At 40.8% G+C, this 20693-nt stretch overlaps 1 protein-coding gene across 3 annotated transcripts in view; it reads right to left on the minus strand.

Moving 5' to 3' along the window:
* Positions 1–20623, minus strand: part of PTPN5 (protein tyrosine phosphatase non-receptor type 5) — an 82365-nt gene extending 61742 nt beyond the window's left edge. The window contains exon 1 of one of the 3 annotated variants that reach the window (XM_032691388.1): positions 20467–20623. The gene's annotated coding sequence lies outside the window, so the exon portion shown is untranslated. Of the gene's footprint in view, positions 1–10441; positions 10657–20247; positions 20374–20466 lie in introns of those variants that run through there. The other 2 variants (XM_032691387.1, XM_032691389.1) reach the window with 2 other exon arrangements.
* Positions 20624–20693: the final 70 nt, after the last annotated feature.

The following is a 20693-nucleotide window of genomic DNA, read 5'->3' on the forward strand; positions in this document are numbered from 1 at the left end:
GAACGGCCACGAGGTGTGGAACCAAGAAGTAACTGGAGTTCATAAGGGACTGCCACTGGATAAAAGGAATTGATGCCTCTTGGCTCACTACTGAAGGCCAAATTGTATCCCAAAAGTATATCAAGTGATTTAATAAAGGATGCTATACCTCCTTACACAGCTCTCCTTACGCTACCTTTTTGTGACACGAAGGGCTCTGATATCTGAACAGGTTGCCCCAGCATAAAACGTTATTACTTCTGTTAAGTGGAAATGTAATTAACTCTGCATACTCTCAGTCCAATGTGAATAGAAGACAAGATAGTTAAAATTCAAGCCAGAAGTGCTTAGTGCTTTCACAAAAGCAGACTAAGAACGTGTACACACAGATGCTGTGATTCAGCTAACACAAGGTAACTTGACCACACTCTCAGTTTTTAACATAAAGCTGTTTGCAATGACAATAGCCCCAAATGCTGTTCTTTGACCTTCCGTAGTGCCTGTTGTTCACCACAACATACAAATGTTAGTATAAAACTGTTTTCTTTAAACCCAGTGTGCAAAGAACTTGGTATCACGTCATTTCCAGAGAGGCCAAATGAATATTAACAACTGTTGGAGCTCTGTATTCTTCTAGAGAGTTATCTCTTCGTAAGATATATGCTACTGTTGTAGTCTGCATTCAGTACAGGTGCCTTGCTAGAGAATTCTTTTCTCTACACTGACTCCAAAGTCAAACATTTCTCCTCTACTTCCTCTTTCCCCATCATATAACTTAGGGAGAAGTGTGGGTTTACACTGTTGAAGGAAATAAGCCCATCTACTGCCTAACATGAATCAATTTCTGTCTCTCCAACAGCATGTGAATGATCAAAAGAAAATACCACTAAAGCAAGGACAGTTAGGAATAACTCCCGCCTCTGAAAATGCATAAAGGTTTATTCTCAATTAACTTACACCTTGCAGTTATTATCAATGCAAAACTGATGTGAAAACAATATTCAGATTTGGCAGCATTTTACACCTACTCTACAGTGATGTCAAAGACATACTTCCATCTGCCCATGACTACAAGGAAAACTGCGAAGGCCAAGTAGTTTTACTCACCTTAAACAGTAAAGGCAATACAACTGCACGACCTTCCTTTTAAAACTCCTGTGTGCCCTTTGTTATTCTGACATGAGCAGCTAAAACTAGTTACAGGAGCACTTACTCATGTGCATAACTGCCAGCAAAATCAGGCTTCAAGTTAAGGGAAGATTTCAGCACCTAATTTTGCACTGTGTGAAAACTCTAGAGGATGTGCCACAGAGGACCGAAAAGCAATTACAAAACTTGTAGTAGAAAGTACTCCGAAGTACATTCAGACTATTTCATGGAAGCAACAGGAACTTTACCTTGTGCTCTGAATGAGGAAAATCCCATGTTTTTAAGCTACTGAGTTAATTTTTGCTGAAAACAATGACATGATCTGCCCAGATCCAGGCAAAAAATTGTACACACAGTTATCTGGATATATATCCTGGCACTGACAAGAGTGGCATAGTGGGTTAATGTACAGGAGCATCATCACAGAAGAGTAATGCAAATCCAGAGGGTGGAACACAAAACCATAAAATAGTTTATTGCTACTGTCCACTTTTTCCCTGTTCTGGGAAGGACATAGAATCTCTCCCAAGGAACATAACACATTCAGGCAATCTGTAGTGATGTCATAAGATGTTTCCTCACTCTATCTACAACCCCCAGTCAGACAAGACTATTTGCCTGAAAAGAGACTACATGGAGCCACACACTCTCCTTTAGTCCTTACATTCCCTCTTCTCTCTCTTGAGAACAGACAAGCTGGAAGACTGGGCCAAGTCTCCTGGGGCAGAGGAGCAGAAACATGTTATTAAAATAAAATGCGCACATTAGTGGTTTCTGTCTTGGGATCTGAAGACCAAGTTTAATTAACCACCTTAGTGGAAAGTACAGTTTATATAATGCAGACTATCTGTGGACTGTCACCCCAGTCATTCCACACAACCCCTTCTAACTGCTAGTCCACAAAACAGCAATTTTTACTGGCAAAATTATTGTAACTAGGATGAGAGATCTAGATGCCAACTTACAGAGAAGAAACAGGTGCTTAAAATAGAGTAAATAGAGACTAATCCACACTACACAGGGTATTAAATAGCTCTGTAGGGAAATACGGCTTTGTAACTTCTTGAACTCATAAAAATTAGCTTGTCATCAGACTTACTCAGTGCTAAATGGATGCTGATGGATTCTGCCACTGTCAGTGAGAGAGTGTCCTGGAAAACATCTGAGGACTTTGGTCTTTCTCTATCTACATTCTGAGACTCTGCTTTCTGCAATATTGTATGTTTGTGAGATGTTAATGAAAAGCATTAAAAGCTTGGAGAATTTTTAGTTCTGGGAACAACAGAGGTCTGTTCATCGAATTCTTGATCATCCGATTGTCAGGCCACAGAACTGTAATGCAGCAGTTTGAAGAGTCTGTTTTTGGTTTACTGTTTCTCCATTTTCTTAAGATTCAGATCAAGACACTGTCTAAATTCTGCATATATAGAGTTCTTAGCTCAGTGGGTCCTTAATATTTCTTGGAGAATTTAAATGAGTCCACTGTCCAAACCATCAACACTTAAGGTTCGCTTCATATTGAGTTTAAGATGATCTAACCTTACACTTCAGCAGAAAGAGAGGGGTTTGTTTCATCCTATTCACTTTCCTCTACTGCATCATATCCCTCTGTCTCCCCTATCTATGCAGCAAAAAGGCTGCTGCTTCAGCTTAAGAACTGACAGAAAACTAATTAATTTGGGGGGTGGATTAGACATCACTGGAGGAATGAAAAGGAGATGTTCTTCAGTGGAAGCTCACTGCTAGATTAAATGCTAAGGTAAACTGCACTCTGCTTACAGGGATTTACAGGACATCCCTGGGTGTTCAGCTCAATAGTATCTACATGTACATTTCAAAACTATAGCTAAGCAAGTACCAAATGAAATTCAACTCATTTGTTACAGCATACTAATTTTTGTGAGTACCTCACACCAATTTTATCAAAGAAAGTGAGATCAAATCTCAACCAGGACAGTTGAATACAAAACTTTCCAACAGCATTTCCACTGGAAAAAATTTTCACTCTTCTAAAAAAGTGTTTTCCAGCCATTAAAAAAAAGTAAACTCAGATAATTACACATGATATGCACAGCTATCTTAGTGAACATTTATAGCAATTGCTTGAAATTCTGATGTCACTCACAATAGATATATCAGCTGGTAGTTTTAAAAACTTGATTGTATATTAAAAACTATGACCAATATTGTTTTCTGTGCATAGAGATAAACATCCTGCTCAAAGATCTGAACTCCTATTTAAAAACAAAACCAAACATTAAGAATAAAAAGCACTCAGTATGGTTCTGAGACACATATGTGGCTGCATTGCATATTCCCTGCCTACACTGACAGTGTGGGAGCTGTTAGTCATCTAATGCGCATATTTGCTTGGCACGATGCCTTCACTTTCATATGCAGGCAAGGAAGATGATCACCAGTTTATTGTATCCTTACATCTTCGTTGCATTTCATCAAGCACGACCAGGCCCCCCCAGCTCAAACTACAGGGTGTTAGGAGTCAGACCAGCTCAAAGTGAAGCTCAAGGCCAGGGAGGTGGTTAAGCACATCTGTAAAGACAAGGGTGACATTTATATTCATGCTGTTTAGACACATTTTTTGGTGGGACCCAACAACATGTTTACTTAAGAATAAGGACCTTTTATGTAGTAGAGGCCGAATTTAGTTTTGCTTTCAACCCTAGTGCAGATCCTTTTACTATTTTCAAGGACATTAGAGGTTCTCGAGTTGACTTGCTTTAACTGTTCTGCTCTGCTTCCATTTTGGAAAGACTTGGAGCAGAACCTGGATTTAGTTTTCAAGTAAGGCTGTCATAAAACCTCCTTGCCCCAACTACAGCAGGATCAGACATACCCCATCGTTCTGGCATCCCATAAAAACCATACAAAACACATACAAGAGAGGTGTGCCTTGTTAGTGTAATGTTGATGGTGAAATCTGAAGAGGAAAGGAAGCAGAATTTTCAGGGGCCTCAATGTCAGACTTTGAAGGAATCAGTCTGGGCGTTTCCCCTCCCAATGGCCTTGGATGCTGCCAATTAGTATTTTACCATGAGGTATTTCATGGTGCAACCTGTTTTGTATAGAATTAAAGCACCAGAGCAAGTGACACACAAGGGAAGGAGTGTTTTGAGTGGAGGTAGCTCATGTTGTTTCTTAGATGTCTCGGTGGTGAAACCACTTCAAGCTGACTGCTGTACTTATGTCAAGAAGAAGTCTCATACTGCCCTCTCCACTGCAGAAACTGGCAAGGCCAGCCTTCAAGGGCAATCTGGAACTACCTTGCAGGACCTCTTTAAACCCCTTTCTTATTCTAAGTGCCTTTGGCAATATGGGCTGCCATGTCTGCTGGTTTAGACCCAAATGTGCACAAGGTTAGATTTCTGAGGACTGCAGTGCTTTCATGTAATGTCTGCTGACTGCACTCAGAGTGTTCCTATCTAGGTGAAGAAAATAGTCTTTGACAAGCAGGAATTCAGAATAGGTAAGATCTGGTTTGATATAGTGGAGCTCTGTCTTTAAATTCTATGACGGTAAGGCAGAAGAAATATGTGGGAAGCATCCACAATAATCAACCATCTCAAGTTAATTAGCAATTAATTTAGTGAGTTACTAAAGTCTAGCAAAGATGAATCCTGAGAGATTCTGGTCACAGTTACCCTGATGTAAATCTAGATTAACTCCTAGAGAGAACATCAATCTCCATGACAGTTACTTCAGACTTACATCCAGCTATTCTGAATTTGTGCACTTGTTTTCACAGCCGTGTGGGAGATCTGTCTCAACACAAATCAGCTCTGCTCTCCTGCAGATTCTGCAAGGTACATAGAGTTACATTTCTGTAAAAATCCAACCTCAGTGAAATGGGGAAATTAAATTCCCCACTCTGATGAAACCTAAGACTCCCACATAACAGACAAAAGCTCTGCTACAGAGCCTGCCACTACCACTGGTCACAATATCCCCCTTAGTTCTCAGTCTTCACGCAGTAAGGATAATTCCCTCTCACTGGATTTCACAAAGCACAACAGCAAGTATTGAAATTACTACAATCTTTTGCCTAGGACTCCTAAGAGTATTAAGAATATCTGATCCACAGAGTGCACAGTTTGGAGTCCAGCCTTACAACCCTAGCAAAATCCACATAATCTTTCAAGGTCATCTTTCTAAGAGGCTAAAGAGGGGTAGACACCTTCTGGCCATTAACACGTGATATACACTGCAGCTGCATCAAAGAAATTTGATATGAAAAAAGGAGTTATTGTTCTGCCACATGGCCCTTCACCATTTTACCAATTTTATTCAGCTCTGCATCCACCTCTCTGCACAGCCATCAATTTCCCCTTTCTTTTTCTCTAAACTAACCACTGGATAAAATGATGTACTGCCCATTCCCACCCACATGAATTTCAATACAAGTGGTACAGCCCTGGTCATGGAATTCTAAGCTAATCAGATAAGGTGCATGCTGGTCTGCGTGCTTCTGGGTGATCCAGAGTGCAGGTCATAAGTAACAAAGAGCAAAAACATATAATGGGTAATATACAAATGCAAGTACTTAAGTTTGAATTCAAAATATGTCCAGAGAGCTTGTGAAATGGTTTGTGGAAACATGAACAAATACTTAGAGTCACTTTCGCTAGATGGTTTAAGATCACATTAAGAACTTGCATCAAACTCAGTCACGTGAGGATTTTATTAAACAAACATAAATTTCTCTATACCAGCCTTACTTTGAAAGAACTGGGCACATTCCTACCCCCGTGCCACTGACAACTATGTTTGCACTGCAGATCCTAACTGCCTCACCTATTTTTATCCTTTGCAGGAACTGAGTAAAGGTAGCCAAAACTGCCGTGGTTCCCAGCATTCATTCAGATCAAAAGGTGTAAGTCAAGTACATCCACAAGTCAGTCAACCCACAGCAGAAAACACAGAAGAAAAATATTATCACTAAATAACCTTTGGTTTTCAGTAGTAATCTACAACTAAAAAAAAAAAAAAAGCTATTTTTGAAGCTAATGTTAAATTGGAGGGAGGGAGGGCAGCATATTTTCAATCTATAAAATTGCTTGAAAAGGGACAGCTGTTTTTAGAGTGAAGCATTTTAAACGACCCACTAACTCATTTACTCTCTCTTATAAAAAAAAAAAAAAGAAAAGGAAAAAAGAGCTAGATTTTTATAAGAAATATTGGTTCTCACTTAAGTGGCTGGAAGGTATTTGGCAAGCAACAAATTTAGGGTGGTTGATCTCAGATGATATTTTATATACAAAGGCCAGGGTCTTACAGGTAGAACTCTCCAGAACTATTTACCATTTGTGAATTTGTCTACAGATACAAATTATGTCACACTATAGAAGGATGAGTATTTTAAGAATAACTATTCCAGCATGACCATGTCAGTACATGAAGTTATTTAGAAAGTTATTGCACAATGATGCTGTATGGATAATGTGTAAGTAGTGCAGAATATTGTATCATATTACAATAAAAACAATTCAACACTTTTCTGCGATGAAGCAAAATAATCTAGTCTCCAGATGCACCGAGAACTAAGTAAATCCCACAACAACCTATAATGCTTATCTCAACCTCCATGAAGTTACTGAACAGAAACAAAGATAGAATTACACACAAATCTCAGGTGCCTTTTCTGAACTTAACTGAGCTTCACCAACAGGTGAGATAGGAATTCAATTGGTTACTGACAGCTGGGCACGAATATCCTGCTTAATTTCTAGAAGAGTAAGTGGACACAAAGTAATCTTTCTTTTTACTGTTTGACCAGCTGACTCATCCTCATTCCTAAAGTACAGCATGAAAGCAAAGTAAAACAGAATCTCTCACATTGTCAGAACCAAAATTGTTTTCTACAGTAGCAAGAGACAGACTAAAACCAAAATGTGATGCCAATTCACAAACTGCCATTAAATTTCCAGGAACCCAGTCCACCAAGGAGCATACTGCACCCTAGAGAGTCCTTAATGAATACTGTCACATTTGCAATAGGCTAGAGTTAAGGTTGTGTCAGCATTTACGTTATAAATCCCTCATTATATGTTAGCAAAACATTCCTGAAGCTTACTGAAACATGATACAGAGGATTCCAGTCTGGAAGCAAGGTAGTGAGAAATTGTTAGTACCACAGTAGATTGGATTTCATGTTTTAATTTAAAAATACAAAAAAGAGAAGCTTTGAACCATTTCAAGTTCCAAAGGCAGAGAACATTTTGGCAGGCATTTAAGGCTGAATCCTGGAGGTGGTAAGAGCCCTTGACCCTAATCTCAGTGGATATATGAATTGCCAGCATCCCCCCAAAGAATGAGGGATCACCAGTGCCTGCGGACATGTTTGTACCGATGGGCATTACAGCTCGTAGCTGTTTCTGTGGTCTGGATCACAGCCCGTCTACACTTTCTCTGTTATTCTGTGTTTAAAGAGTGTGATCCTTCTTTCATCACAAGGCTGAAGATATCTACACTCCAGGGTCTGGAAGAGAAGCACTATAAATTTGCAAACACGATGAAATATACAGTACATATAAGAGCTTTATGAACACAATATACTTTGCATTAGATGGATGATTACTTTCCCCTGGATGTTTGTATGTGGTGTATTTCACGATATTGGCATTGTTTTTATAACTACAAAACATACTGTATCCAATTTGGGATTCCTACTGCTTCCAACCCCACCAGCTGGAGCAGAGTGCATGCTTCTGAGTTCTAGTTCTTGGAAATGGATTGCAGTAGCGGGGAGAGGAAGCAGCATCAGACATCAATAAGAAAATAGGCAGAGCAGACAGAGGCACTTCATGCCCATCCAAGTCTGCATTAAATGGTCTCAGAACTCAAGTAAGGCCAGTAAGGTTAAAAATAAGGATGGTAAGCTCATAGTAAAGCCAATAAGTGTTTCCAGTACCAAATGGAGGCACATTGGTTGACTGCTTGCATTCTCTGCTGTCCTGTGCCTCTAAATGTCCTGTGATACACCACTTTGTATCCTTCAATACTACTGTTACCTTCATAATATGCATGTACCTGCATATATGCCCAAGAATGACCTTCAGCGCCTCAGGCCTTGGCTGCAGCCAGGTCTGTCCCACCTGTGAACCCCAGCCAACCCACAGTGGGGCATGCAAGGATCCCCCTTTTATCCTGCCTCATGCATTGTGGCTGTGTGACAGGTGACAGTACACTGGTATCAGGGCTTCAGGGCCATGCCACAGCCTCCCCTGCTTGTTGTTGGGTTTTTTTGGTGGTTTGTTTTTTGGGTTTTTTTTGACTCGCAGCTCAGCATTGACTACTACCCCTTTTAAGCACCTACCCCTTGAAAAAAAAGCAGTATGGCTCTCGTAGAGTCCAGGTTGTAGCTCAGGAGGCAGTGGCAACCTCCTATGACTTTTCTTGGAAAGGAAGTTAGATATAACAGCTTAAATCCTAGGTCAGGACTCAGCAGCTCCCCACCCTGTCTGATGTAAGACTTCTCACATTAGGACAGTATTATCTTAATTTTACTAAATTGTATTAAGTATTTGGATATTACAAACTACCAGAGGGCTATGTAAACATGCACATGAAACATTACCACTTTTGAAAAGCACACCACATTTGAAAAACTTATCTGTTCACAACATACTAACATTAAGACCCTGTAAGTCAACAACTGACACTTATCCTCACTAGCAATTACTGATGACAAATCACAACGTAACTCAGAACCTGTGTGTTTCACACACTGTTGTCTCACCAGCATAAACCATGGTGAGCCTGACCTTCATGAAAAATTTCCCTCTTTCTACAAATAGGCAGAGTTTACTGACATAGTAAATGAATCTTATGGAGGATTCAATCAGAAGGCAGACAACCCTCCAGAAAGAACAGTTTTCTTGTTTCCAAATGGTATCTTCCTGTTTGCTAAACAGCCGCCTTCTCAGGTTAAACTGACCCACTGATCTTGGGGTGCTGCACATACCTGAAGGGAGCAGAACTGAAAATCCCAAAAGGATGAATGCACCATATCAAACCATCAGTGTATCACTACTGTATCCATTTAGCCTATTGCTGCCACAGCCTTAAAAATTAATGAGTTCTTCAGGGAATTTACAGACATAATGCTCAAACCAAAAGAAGCTGCTGCCAATACTGTTTTCCTCTTCCCTAGACACCACTTCAAATCAAAACAGAAGAGCAGCTTTTGCCTCCTAGCTGAGTATCAGGATGCTTTCAGACAGAAGAAAAATACCTATGGTCTGTGTGGACAGGCCTTGAAATTTCCCAACTTGCCAGCCAACACCACCTAGTCTGACCCTGTTCCCTCTGCCACCTGTGGGATTTCTGCTACCAAAGTTAAACATGAAGAGAAACTAAGCTTCATTTTGAGGTAACTTCTGAAGTTATCTTGGTTCAAGTTTTATGAAGATGTTAAACCTTGCTTAGAAATTATGACCTGCATACAACTAAAAGGGGTGCTTACTTTCTCCAGCTCTAGCACTGACTTGGTTTCTCACTTTTCCTTTTCTGTGCAGTAGTTAACAACACACCCACAGATATGATATGGCATATACACAGAAACACAGGTCAGCAAAGTCGTTTATGTAAGACCCCTTCTTTAAGGAAACATCTCACATAAAAGGGAACATCAGCAGATGGGGCCCTGCTACTCCATCATACTCTTCAAATGCGAAAGCCTGGCAGGTGCAGAGGGGGAAAGGAACAATCAGTCTCTCACCCTTTCCAACTCTCGCTTTTCATGGCACCAATGCACACAAAAGACACAAAAGAGAAACAGCTTCTTTTGCTTTCCAATCCCTTTGCTTCCCCAAAACCACTCTTCACATTAACCAGTGTCACTGAGAATAGTCTGCCAGAAAAAGGTTTAGAAATCCTCCAACAAAATGCATTAAGCATTCAGAATTATCATCAATTAACAGCTCCAGAACAACGCACGAGAGATTAGCGCAGCAGAGGAGCTTTGAAATTTACACTGATCTAAGGTCTGAGACCAATTCTTGAGCAACAGGAAAAAAAAATACTTCTCTAGGACAAAGGACCAATACCATGCAAATCACTTTGATTAGCAAGCAAGGCTTTATCTAGCCTGACATGTTAGCAGGATCTCAGATTTCTGCTCATCTTTACCTCTGGTAACTTAGGAAGCATCAGCTCCTAAAAAAAAGAAACCTGGCAATCACAACCAGGTAAATGCAATGCTCAAGTTCAATATTCCAGGAAATTGGCCTAAAAATGGCTGGCTGGATTAATGTGGCATTTTCCAGGACCAGTACATCAAGATGATATTTCCAAATACCTGCTGTGTTCTCAGAATCAGAATGATGTCCACAGCAATCAGTTGCAAAAGAGTAAGAAACCAGAAGCAAATTACGTTCATGTATCCTGTAGTGGTGGCCATCAGAACGTTTCAGCCCATGATAAAGTCCCTCACAAACAAGGGATTCTATAGCTGCTGGGAAGAAGCTGCTTCTTTCATAATTGGACAATACCAATATAAATCAGTAGCTGCTAATCTGACAGGATGTAGTGGAGAGGGAGGTTTCTACTTCCCTGGTTTGAAGCCTTTGTGGCAGAGGGTTACTCAGCTCTTTCTGAGAGAAGGGAAACACACAGCTAGAGGAGCTGACACTTGGACTGGAGAGCTGATGGACACAGATGGACAGGGCAAAAGTCATGAAGAGAGTAGCAGAGATTGGTATCACCTGGAAAAAAAAATAAGGAAGAAAAGCTTGCAGATACAGATAGGAAACTCTGTATTCCAAACTGGAATAAACATCCGGCTTCAAGGACAGACAGTAAATTAGCTCAGAGATTTACTCTCAGTTTTTACTTCTGTTCAGCATCAACAACCAAGGGAGTAAGCTGGATGCCTTAATAAAGCAAATTCCCAAATGACAGCAGATGCTATTCCAGCTAGCTTTGGACTGCCTTCTCTTCCCAGTGTAATCAGCAATTGCATAGGCACAGCTTTACAAATCCCAGGCCACCAGACAAACACCAACAGGCTGTGAGAGAACACAGTGAAGCCAGAGTTAGCGTGAGCAGAACTTTTAAGCAAGCTTGCCAAGCAGAATAGAATCTTTTTCTACATCTTGAATGCACAAACAGTGGGCTCTTCTGCCTAAACACTGGAACCAGCATCATGACTGAATCAGTATCTTACAACTGGCACAATTTTTTGGGTTAAAAATCCCCTTTATTAAAGTTAATAAGTGTAACTTTAAAGTCATGCCCAGGACTAACACAAAGCAACAGTTCTCAATTTAAACTAGTGCAAACTAATATAATGTAATCTAATCCACTCAAGGATAACAGATTGAAAATTGATGTTCTGAGCTGCACACACTACACTGCAAATAAAACTCTGTTGCTTTAATTGCTAGTTCTCTCATCACTACATAACTTTAGACCACTGAATCTCCATTTGTGATCTGCTGCCCACTGGCAACAGAGAGAACTGTGGCAAGTGGTCAAAACTACATCCAAGATCTACAGTGTTTCCAGTCAGGAGTCTGAGGGGTTAGGGTGCCAGAGAGCACACAGGAAATTCAAAGGGATGATGTTTTTTCCTAAAAAATTCAGGTCCTACACTGTTGTACATGATGCATAAAGCTCAAAAAAAGTTAAAAGAGCAAATGGCAGTGCCTGTTTCAGGGACAAAATAGATAATTAAGAAATTTGGGATATTAGCAAATGTACATAGCATGGAGAATATTACACATGCTTGCAGTAATTTACCACAAAGAACAGAGTAGCATCTGAAAACATGGTTTAAGACAATAAGTAATGGGCTAAATACACATAGCATTTGGGCACTCAGCTCCTTGTGTATGTCAGGACAAGTCAGGCATCATGTAAGTATAAGAGAAGTCCTCCTCTAATTTAAAAGAAAATATTAACTTTTTTAATTATGTGACCATTCTAAACAGGCTCTGAAGATGCAAAAGCAATCACCAGCAGAATAAAATAGCCATTATATGTTTTTTAGTCATAGGATTTGTTACAGTAATTCTTGAAGCTCCCAGCAGTTTCATAACAAAGTAGTCACATCTGCAGTTTCACAGAAATTGTCATGTCTGTGCCAACATTTCATCTCACAAATGTTTGCAGGCTGTGATTTCCATGTTTGGAAGAGGACTGAAACAAGTCAACTACTTAAATTATTCCACCTCTCTGGCTTGCTATTCTCAGACTTAAGGAGCAAAGGCTTCAGTCAGTGTAATGGAATGGTGGCAGTGATCTCCACTGGCAAGGGAGGCTCTGCTCCTAAAGGAGACAGCTACAGCCAAGCCCCAGGTTGGTAATATATACTGAAAATGAGGGAACAGATGCTGTTGGAGTACCAAATGGAAGACATTCTGGGAAAGAAATAACCCAAATCTAGCCGTACTCAACCAGTCAAAGTACAGGAAGGAAGCAGGAAGTCTATGTTTCCAGAAGTAAAAAGGACTATGCAGAACTATGAGAAAAAAAATGTACTGCCTGATGAATAAAATGGATTTTCGCTCCCAGGATCTCTGGATGATGCTGAAAAAAACACGTACTAAGCATAATTTATTTGCCTATATTATAAAAAACAAACACAAACAAACAAACCAACCCCCAGAAAACAAACAGCAAGTGTAATGCAGTAAATTCAAAAGTGGTATCACATATCCAAGGGAATGCTTCAAATAATATCTCTGATAAAACAAGTACTCTCTTAGGGAGGCTGAATCAAGATGCTTAGCTTTCTTCTAGTGTCCTAACCTAAACATTATGACCTAAATCTTGCAAGAGCAGAGAAAAATGAAATCTCAAGCCCATATGGATTCTCACTACTATTAGAAGGCCTACAATGGTTTGCCTTCTGTACTATTTTATGAGAGTATAGACCTAAATTTTAAATAGCCCAAACTTCGTTCAAGCCCAGGACACCAGTATGAGCTGCAAAATTTTATAACTGATTGAGAAACATGGAATGCATCCAGGGAGATCCAGTGACCTGCCTTTTGAATAGGCAGCTACTCAATTGTAAGAACAGTTCTCCAGAGCAACAGTGTGGAGAATCTGCTGTTTGTGTTGTCACCAGAGCTGCACAGGACAACTGTCAACCTACAACCCATGGACTGCTTGTCACAACCCTATTTTCAGAAACAAGCCAGGATCAGTGAGCAGGTTCAATAGACTGTTCTTGTCCCTTGTACTTCTCTCAACCAAAGAAGAAACTTCTCAAGTCCTTGTTCTCCCCATCCCCTTAATGTTCATTTAACAACTGTCATTCTACACAAGCAAAGTAAAGCTGTGGTCTGGGCAAGCTGGTGGGTGGCACGAATGGGGCTACAAAAAGCAAGGTAGCTGTTTGTTTAGCTTTTTTAACTCTACCTCCCCAAAAGACACAAAGCTTGTTATACCAGTGGAGCCTTCCCCTTAACTTGCAGTCACCTCCATCTAAAAAAGTCTGCAATGCTGTTGGTTGCTACAAGTCTCCTGCCATTGAAACAGCAGGAAGAGAAAGAAGGTAGTAATAGGAATGACCTGCTTTTACAGACTGCAAGTCATCTATTATGAAAATGGTTATTATTTATAGCAACTGGGAGATACAATTCAGAAAAAATACCCTCACTGTGCAAATTTCTGAGCTTTTTTCCCCCCAGAAGTTTTGGTTATTCAATGATATCTGAAAATGTTCTCTGCATCTTTACAAAATGGCAGCATTTTTTTTTTTCTAACAAACTCTAAGATACTATTAGAGGATTACATCTCTGGTATTACAAACAGAATATGGTCTCCCACTGAAGGGGAGTAGCAACTATCTACAGGGAAAAAGGAAACATTTCTCTCAGGGTATAAACCACAAGGACCATTATTTTCTGGAGTGTGGAATTAAGGAAAAAAAGAGATACAACCTCATTTTGAAAGTGAGGTATACATTGGTCCAAATGAATTCAATATCTAAATTCATCTAAGTGGCCCCTGCTAAGAGGTGAAATCAGAAAGGAATTAAGTTATGCATGAAACAATAAGTAGTATGCTGTAGTTTCAATAATGAAAGAAGGTATGTACAACCTTAATATTACTAAATATAAATGGTCCTATTCAGTCTTCAAGGATGTGAAAGTTTTGAGTTTCTGCTTCTAAGAATGTCAGAAACAACAGAGGTAGGTTACTAAAAAACAAATAATTAAATAACTGAAGGTGACCAAAATATCACAAATTATATCTCCTCAATAAAAACATTCTTTTAGAAAAGATTTTCTATTTAGATTTAGGTTCAATCGCAATTTTAGAATATATTTTATCTCACCAGCACTGAATTTGTTATGTCTTTTGACTCTCCTTTACAATGACTTCATAGGCTGATGTGGTCCCAGAGTGCAAATAACTGTCAATTACTTCAGAGCTTGATATGAGAAACATAACTTATACCTTGTGTATTACAAAGTAAATCTAAACTGCTCACTGATTTTTAGCAAAATTTCTAAAATTCTGAAAGGACTATTTCCTACAAGCATCTGTGTTGTTTTGCATCAATAGTCCCCACTGTTCCACATCTGCTCCTCCTCTGCCATTTATTTAAAACAATTTTATACTTTACTCACTTAACTTTACAGACTAGTGCTATTCTATACCAATTTTCAACATCTAATTCTTAAGAGCACATAATGAAAGTTATCTTTACCTGTATCCCTTGTATTTGAGTAAATGTATATACATCTCCAGACACACAGAACTCATGGGGTATAGGGACATGGTGATTTCTAAGTATAATTCTGATTTCATAAACAGACATTTCAAGAAGTAACAAATGTCTGTCATTTTCTGCTGCAGTAGTTATGCTGCATCATTACCTGAAGAAACAGCTGTAAATACAAAGTATTCACAGAATTACAGAATATGCTGGGTTGGAAGGTACCCATAAGGATCATCGAGTTCAGCTCCTGGCCCTGCACAGGACCATCCCCAAGAGTCACACCGTGTGTCTGGGACTATCATCCAAACACTTCTTGAACTCTGTCAGGCTTGGTGCTGTGATCACTTCCCTGAGGAGCCTGTTCCAGTGCCCAACCACCCTCTGGGTGAAGAACCTTTTCCTAATATCCAACTTAAACCTCCCCTGACACAACTTCAGGCCATTTGCTTGGTCCTGTCACTGGTCACCACAGAGAAGAGATCAGTGTCTATTCTTCTAAACAGAAAGTATTCTGTTCACTATACATATACTGAATAAACAAAGAAGTGCATATGTAAGAGGATATTTAACCTTAAATTCTCATATTGGTTTCACAGATGAAAATGCATATCTTTGCCAAAGCACATGTACTTTGAAGATCTTTGGGCTCTTGTTATACCTCTACTTGCATTGTTATTGGGCTCCTTTTGTTGTTTTATTCTCCTTTAAGTTTAGATTTCATTTCACCAACTCCTGGAATAGTAATTTTAATCTAAGGACCTGTCTACACAGAATAGCCACTCTGAATATTGAGGCATATATACATTCACAGCTTGTTTCAGTAAGAGGCATGCATGCACGGAAAATAAGCTTGGTGCACTAATGTTAGCAAATTTCCATATGTAAATTAGCCCTCCATCTCTCAATGACATACATCCATCTCCTTCATCTCTCAGGGTACTGTAGGAATGCAAGCCGGCATTTGATAACAGCCTACTTACAAATAGAAACACACTTTGCAAGATTCTTTCTGCCTTTATTGCTTCTTACAAGTACTGGGTAATGAAGGTGAAAGGAAACGGAAGACAGAGATAAGGTTCTTCCACTTTTTGAAAGGGAAAAATCTAAGTCCACTGGACTTGCCCACTATATATCCACTGATTTCCACCCCCCGCCCAGGGCAGTGATCAATCACTTATCTGCCAAGAATAGTGGTGGGTTTTGTATTTAACACTGAGGCTACAACTGCGCAATGTTATTTCAAGGTGTCATATGCAGTGTTAGCATCCAAGACTCCTAGTCCACTCTAGTGATCTCTAGCCCACTATTAATTTTCTTCAGTGAAATAACTCCTTGTAAAGTCAAGGACATCTAGTCCTCCTTAAGACTTCCAATTTCAGACTAGACTATGGTGCCATCTTATGCTGTCAGTGTCTGCCAGGAACTCTGGAGTTCTATCCTCCATCAGCTTCTTTAAGGAACATTCTTATCTTGCACAAAACTGCTGTCTTCAGAGTCCTGAGTGCTCATCAGCACTATTAATGAAACATGAGCTGTGGACAAACGAGTGGTAGAACAATTCTAGTGATATATGAATTACATTTGAATGATTTTTTAAAAGCAATGTAATTAAGACTGGATGCACACAGACATCAGTTTGGAGAGTGACATGTTAGCTGTGGGTGTGACAGTGGGCATAACTAGCAAGGAGCAGGCTCTGCACACTGCAGGGATTAGTACCTTCTCACTGAAGCTTTCAAAACCTGTCTGAAACTATGCCTCATCTAGAAGTACCAAGTTTGCACACGTAGTATTATGAAGATAGTTTCCACGCTAAACACATGCATGCACATGAAAGATATTGCATGCAGTTTTCACTCATTCTAGCACTCACTGCTATCTGAGCTCAGCCTCAGATATTCTTTTCTAAAAGATGGCCTAAATGGCTTTATTATATTGTCAAGTGGTTGTCAAGGCTAGTCTGAAGGTGTTTATCTGATGATAGATAAGGGAGGTCACAATCTCTCTGTAACTTAATCGAGTTGCTTATACCTAAAAGGTGAGTTTGCATCAAACACAAAAGTTCCCATTAGCACATACAGTTGTGTCCAGAGGTCAGAATTGCTATAAGAATACAGAAGGTTGCACTATCTAGATGTTATACCCATAAACATTGTAGTGAAACACAGTATGAAGCAGTTATGATACTGAATCACAAAGAAACAAGAAGCAATTTTTTTATGCTAGAGGTCCAACTCTTAAAAATACTAAATATTTTTGGCAGCTACCCATGACCTTAAACCAGGGTCAGACTTTACTTTCTATTACACCTATCTCTTGGAGCTGCAAACAGGGATTTGAGCCTGACAAACAAGTTAGGAAAGGCTTCTCCTGCTCCAAACAGGTTAGGAGTCAGGTTACATGTAGCAGGTCACCAAACAAGGAAGGGTGAAAAGGAAAAAAGACACAAACCAATAACATACCACTTACTGTCATCTAGATGGTCACAAATCAGGACTCTTACAACACAGGAGCTTGAATTTGATTTCTAACAAGCAGATCATTACTATACTAGCTCTTTAAAATGTTGCTCAAAATCACAGGACAAGTTGGTTCCATAGGATTAAGGGAGGAGTCTGAAAAGAGCATGAGCTCGATTGTGAGATAAAAAATCCTGTCACCTTCCAGAGATATTCAAAACCATCGCCTTTCTTAAATATCAGGGCTCACCTGTTATATGGTAGCACACATACATATAGCACACACATACTCTGCATCTCTTCTGGTCTTATTCTGCTAAAGATGCTTTAGTACAAATCAACGCTTCAATTCTTAAATTTCACTTGCACGTTTTGTTTGCAGGAAGTCTCAAATATTCTCTAAAGTAGAAACACTTTATCTCTGAAAACTAAAGATAAACTCTATAATCATCAGTTTAAAGCAAGAATCCATTCCTTATCGTAGGTTGAATCTTGGGTCACAGCAGTCACATTTTGCTGTGGCCCACACAGGACAAGAAGCAAACCGAAAAAGAACTGTGAAACTGTGAGAGCAAAATTCTCAGTCATTTTAGTGAAGCTGGGATTCTGTTATGCACCTTTTAAAAAGCTACAAGTCAGAAAGGCTGTTCTACAAAAGCCTGCAGGGCTCTAGTCTCTGTTGCTTCTTCTGCCTTTTGACTCAACATCCCACAGGACAGAGTGATTTGGTTAGGCTACTAACAAGCAACCAAACCTGGCAAAACTACCTGACTTCTGGCAAGGATTGGTTTGTGGACAACTGCAAGGTAAATCCAAGCAAATGGAATTCTTCAATGCAGTTTGTTAGGCAGATTTAGTAATTTTATTCTTGGAACAGAGATTTCCTAATCGTACATTACATTCACTCCCCTTTATTGAACGAACTTAACTTCCCTATCTCATCTCTTCTGTTGACAAGCCCAAAACAGAGCTATATGGCTGACTGTTTTAGACAGAGGCAGAAAGTCAGAACAGAGGGTTTTATTCTGCTGTGCTGCAAATCAGTGTAATTGCTAGTGCTGCAGCAACATCTGCCTTTCCAGATACTGAGAAAGCAGATACTGGAAAGCGTCCTGCTACATAATGGAATTTTGAGATCCAGAAAACAAAATAGATGCTTGTAAAAACTTCTCATCTTTTCCCCACTCTGCCTTTTTTTTTTTTTTAAGCATAAACTGCACAATAGAAAACAGCCCTTCCATTTCAAACCAGTTTAGGTACTTAGAAGTTGTATGTGCTTATTTCCTTTTGTGCTTTGTACATTAACAATATCGATACCAAATGATGCATGTTATAATTGTTCAGATTTGCATTCTTTTAAGTGTATTCTGCCATTTATCACACTAAATTGTTACTGAATTGATAGTTTTGCTATTTAAAGGCTCCTGTTCTAGTTTTACATGCATGACATCCAGTTGGCAACCCTTTCAGCAGTGGAGTAACAAATATTTTAAAGCTTATCCCTTAAACCATAACAATACTAAATAAGCAGTAAAAAAAACCCTACAAACCAATAACAAAATACTACAGAGAATAATGTCTGTTCAGTTATAACAAAAAGAATAAAACGAATGTGATGTGCTTACTTTTCTGCACATACGTGCATGTAATGTTTGGACTCATTACATGCAAATGTAAAGTAAGAGTTCTAGTGTCCATTTTATTCACATAGAAGTCAGCGAGCTAAATTTTCTCTCTCAATAGGCACACATTGAGCCCCTGAACAATCCTTGGCTTTCGACATACAACCCTAATTCAAATATATCAATAAAAACATTGGCAAAAATCATTACATTCTGCTACTCCAAAGGAACAAACTGGAAATGTAGGGCAAAAAGTGAGAAACTTTACTTCAGATATTCTACACAGTAAAGTTCAGCACTCTGTCATGCACCACACAACTTCTGAAACCAACGTGTACCCTGGGTCTGCCCAAGATTGGAACCTGAGCCATTAACTGCATAATTCATACAACAAAGAATTTATCATATCAAACTGACTAACATTGTGATCAAATAAAAAAAAAATTGCTTCCTTAGTATATACGACATGAAATAAAAAAAAAGAGGGTAATACAGCCACGTTTCTTCTGAACCTGTAATGTATTGCTCTGACACAAGCACAGAATCGGATCATCAGCTGCAAATCTTTGCAGCTGAGGTGGCAGCCACAGAGCTGGATCCGAACCTTGGCAACTTTGTAAAAAGAGCTTAACCTACCAGATTTCTTTTTTCCTTTCTAACATAATGTAATAATCACAGTCTCACCAAAACGTAATTGAATAACAAGATAACCATATGTAAGGTTTGAAAAAAATCGTCTTAATTGCAAATGAGGTCACAGGGCACATGTGAATTGTCTTCTGTTCCACCCATAACTCCACCAAAATCCAGCTGCACACAAGTCTCCAGCTTCCCAGCACTTATTACCTACCACGGCAACTATCCCGCTCTCAGCACTGCCATCTAGTAGAAAGCGGCAGCGTACCACGGGCTGCCTGGAACATCAGCTCTCAGCCAGCAGTATTCCCGGAAAGCATCGCAAAGCTGTTGCTGCTGCTAAAATTTTAACTGCAGCCGGTAGTTAACTATCGACTGTGCCGGTTTGAAAGCAGCCTCCCCCTAATTTTCCCACCCCTTCTCAAGCAAGATCCGCTAAGCGCGTACACCGGCGTCTGCTCCGCGTATCTTGGCGTTCTTTGGTGGGGGAAAACGGGAGAAAACCCCCGGCCCTGTGCACGCCGCCACCGCGCCCCGGGCCCTGCGCCCGGAGGGCAGCGGGAGAGCGGAGCGGGCGCCTCGGGTGTGCGACCACCCCAGCCCTGCCCGCTGGAGCGGGAACGCGAACGCACCGCCGGCTGCTCCCCCCGGCCCCAGCCCCTCGCCCCGCAGCCCCTCCCGCGCACCGGCCGGGCTGATGCGGCTCGCCCACCTCCAAAACCCGTCCTTCCCCGGGGGACCGGGCTGCCGCTGTTGCATCTCTCTCCGTGCAGCAGGACGAAATAGGAAGAGGCTGCAGGAAAAGCCAAGCAAGGGAGACCTGTCCCGCCCGCCGCCCCCGCCGCCCGGAGGCGCAGCCCCCGGCGTGCAGCCGCCCCCCGCGGCCCCGGGAGCGGCCGCCGCAGCACGGCACAGCCTTGCCTTGCCTTACCTCGCCGCCCCGGCTCCGGGGATGCGCCGCCGCTGCCTCCGGTGCCCGCCCCCACCTGCGCCGTCCCTCCCAGCCCGGCGCTCAGGTGCGGAGGGAGCACAAAGGCAGCGCCGCCCGCTGCGACGCGGGGAGGGGAGCAGTGGGTCTTTCCTCCCGCGCCGAGCCCCCAGCCCCGCTGCACCGCACCGCTGGTAGCCGCCCGCTCCGCTCCCCTCCCCTGCCGGTAC

Source organism: Chiroxiphia lanceolata, chromosome 6 (genome assembly GCF_009829145.1).
Source record: "Chiroxiphia lanceolata isolate bChiLan1 chromosome 6, bChiLan1.pri, whole genome shotgun sequence".
NCBI classification, from domain to species: Eukaryota; Metazoa; Chordata; class Aves; order Passeriformes; family Pipridae; genus Chiroxiphia; species Chiroxiphia lanceolata.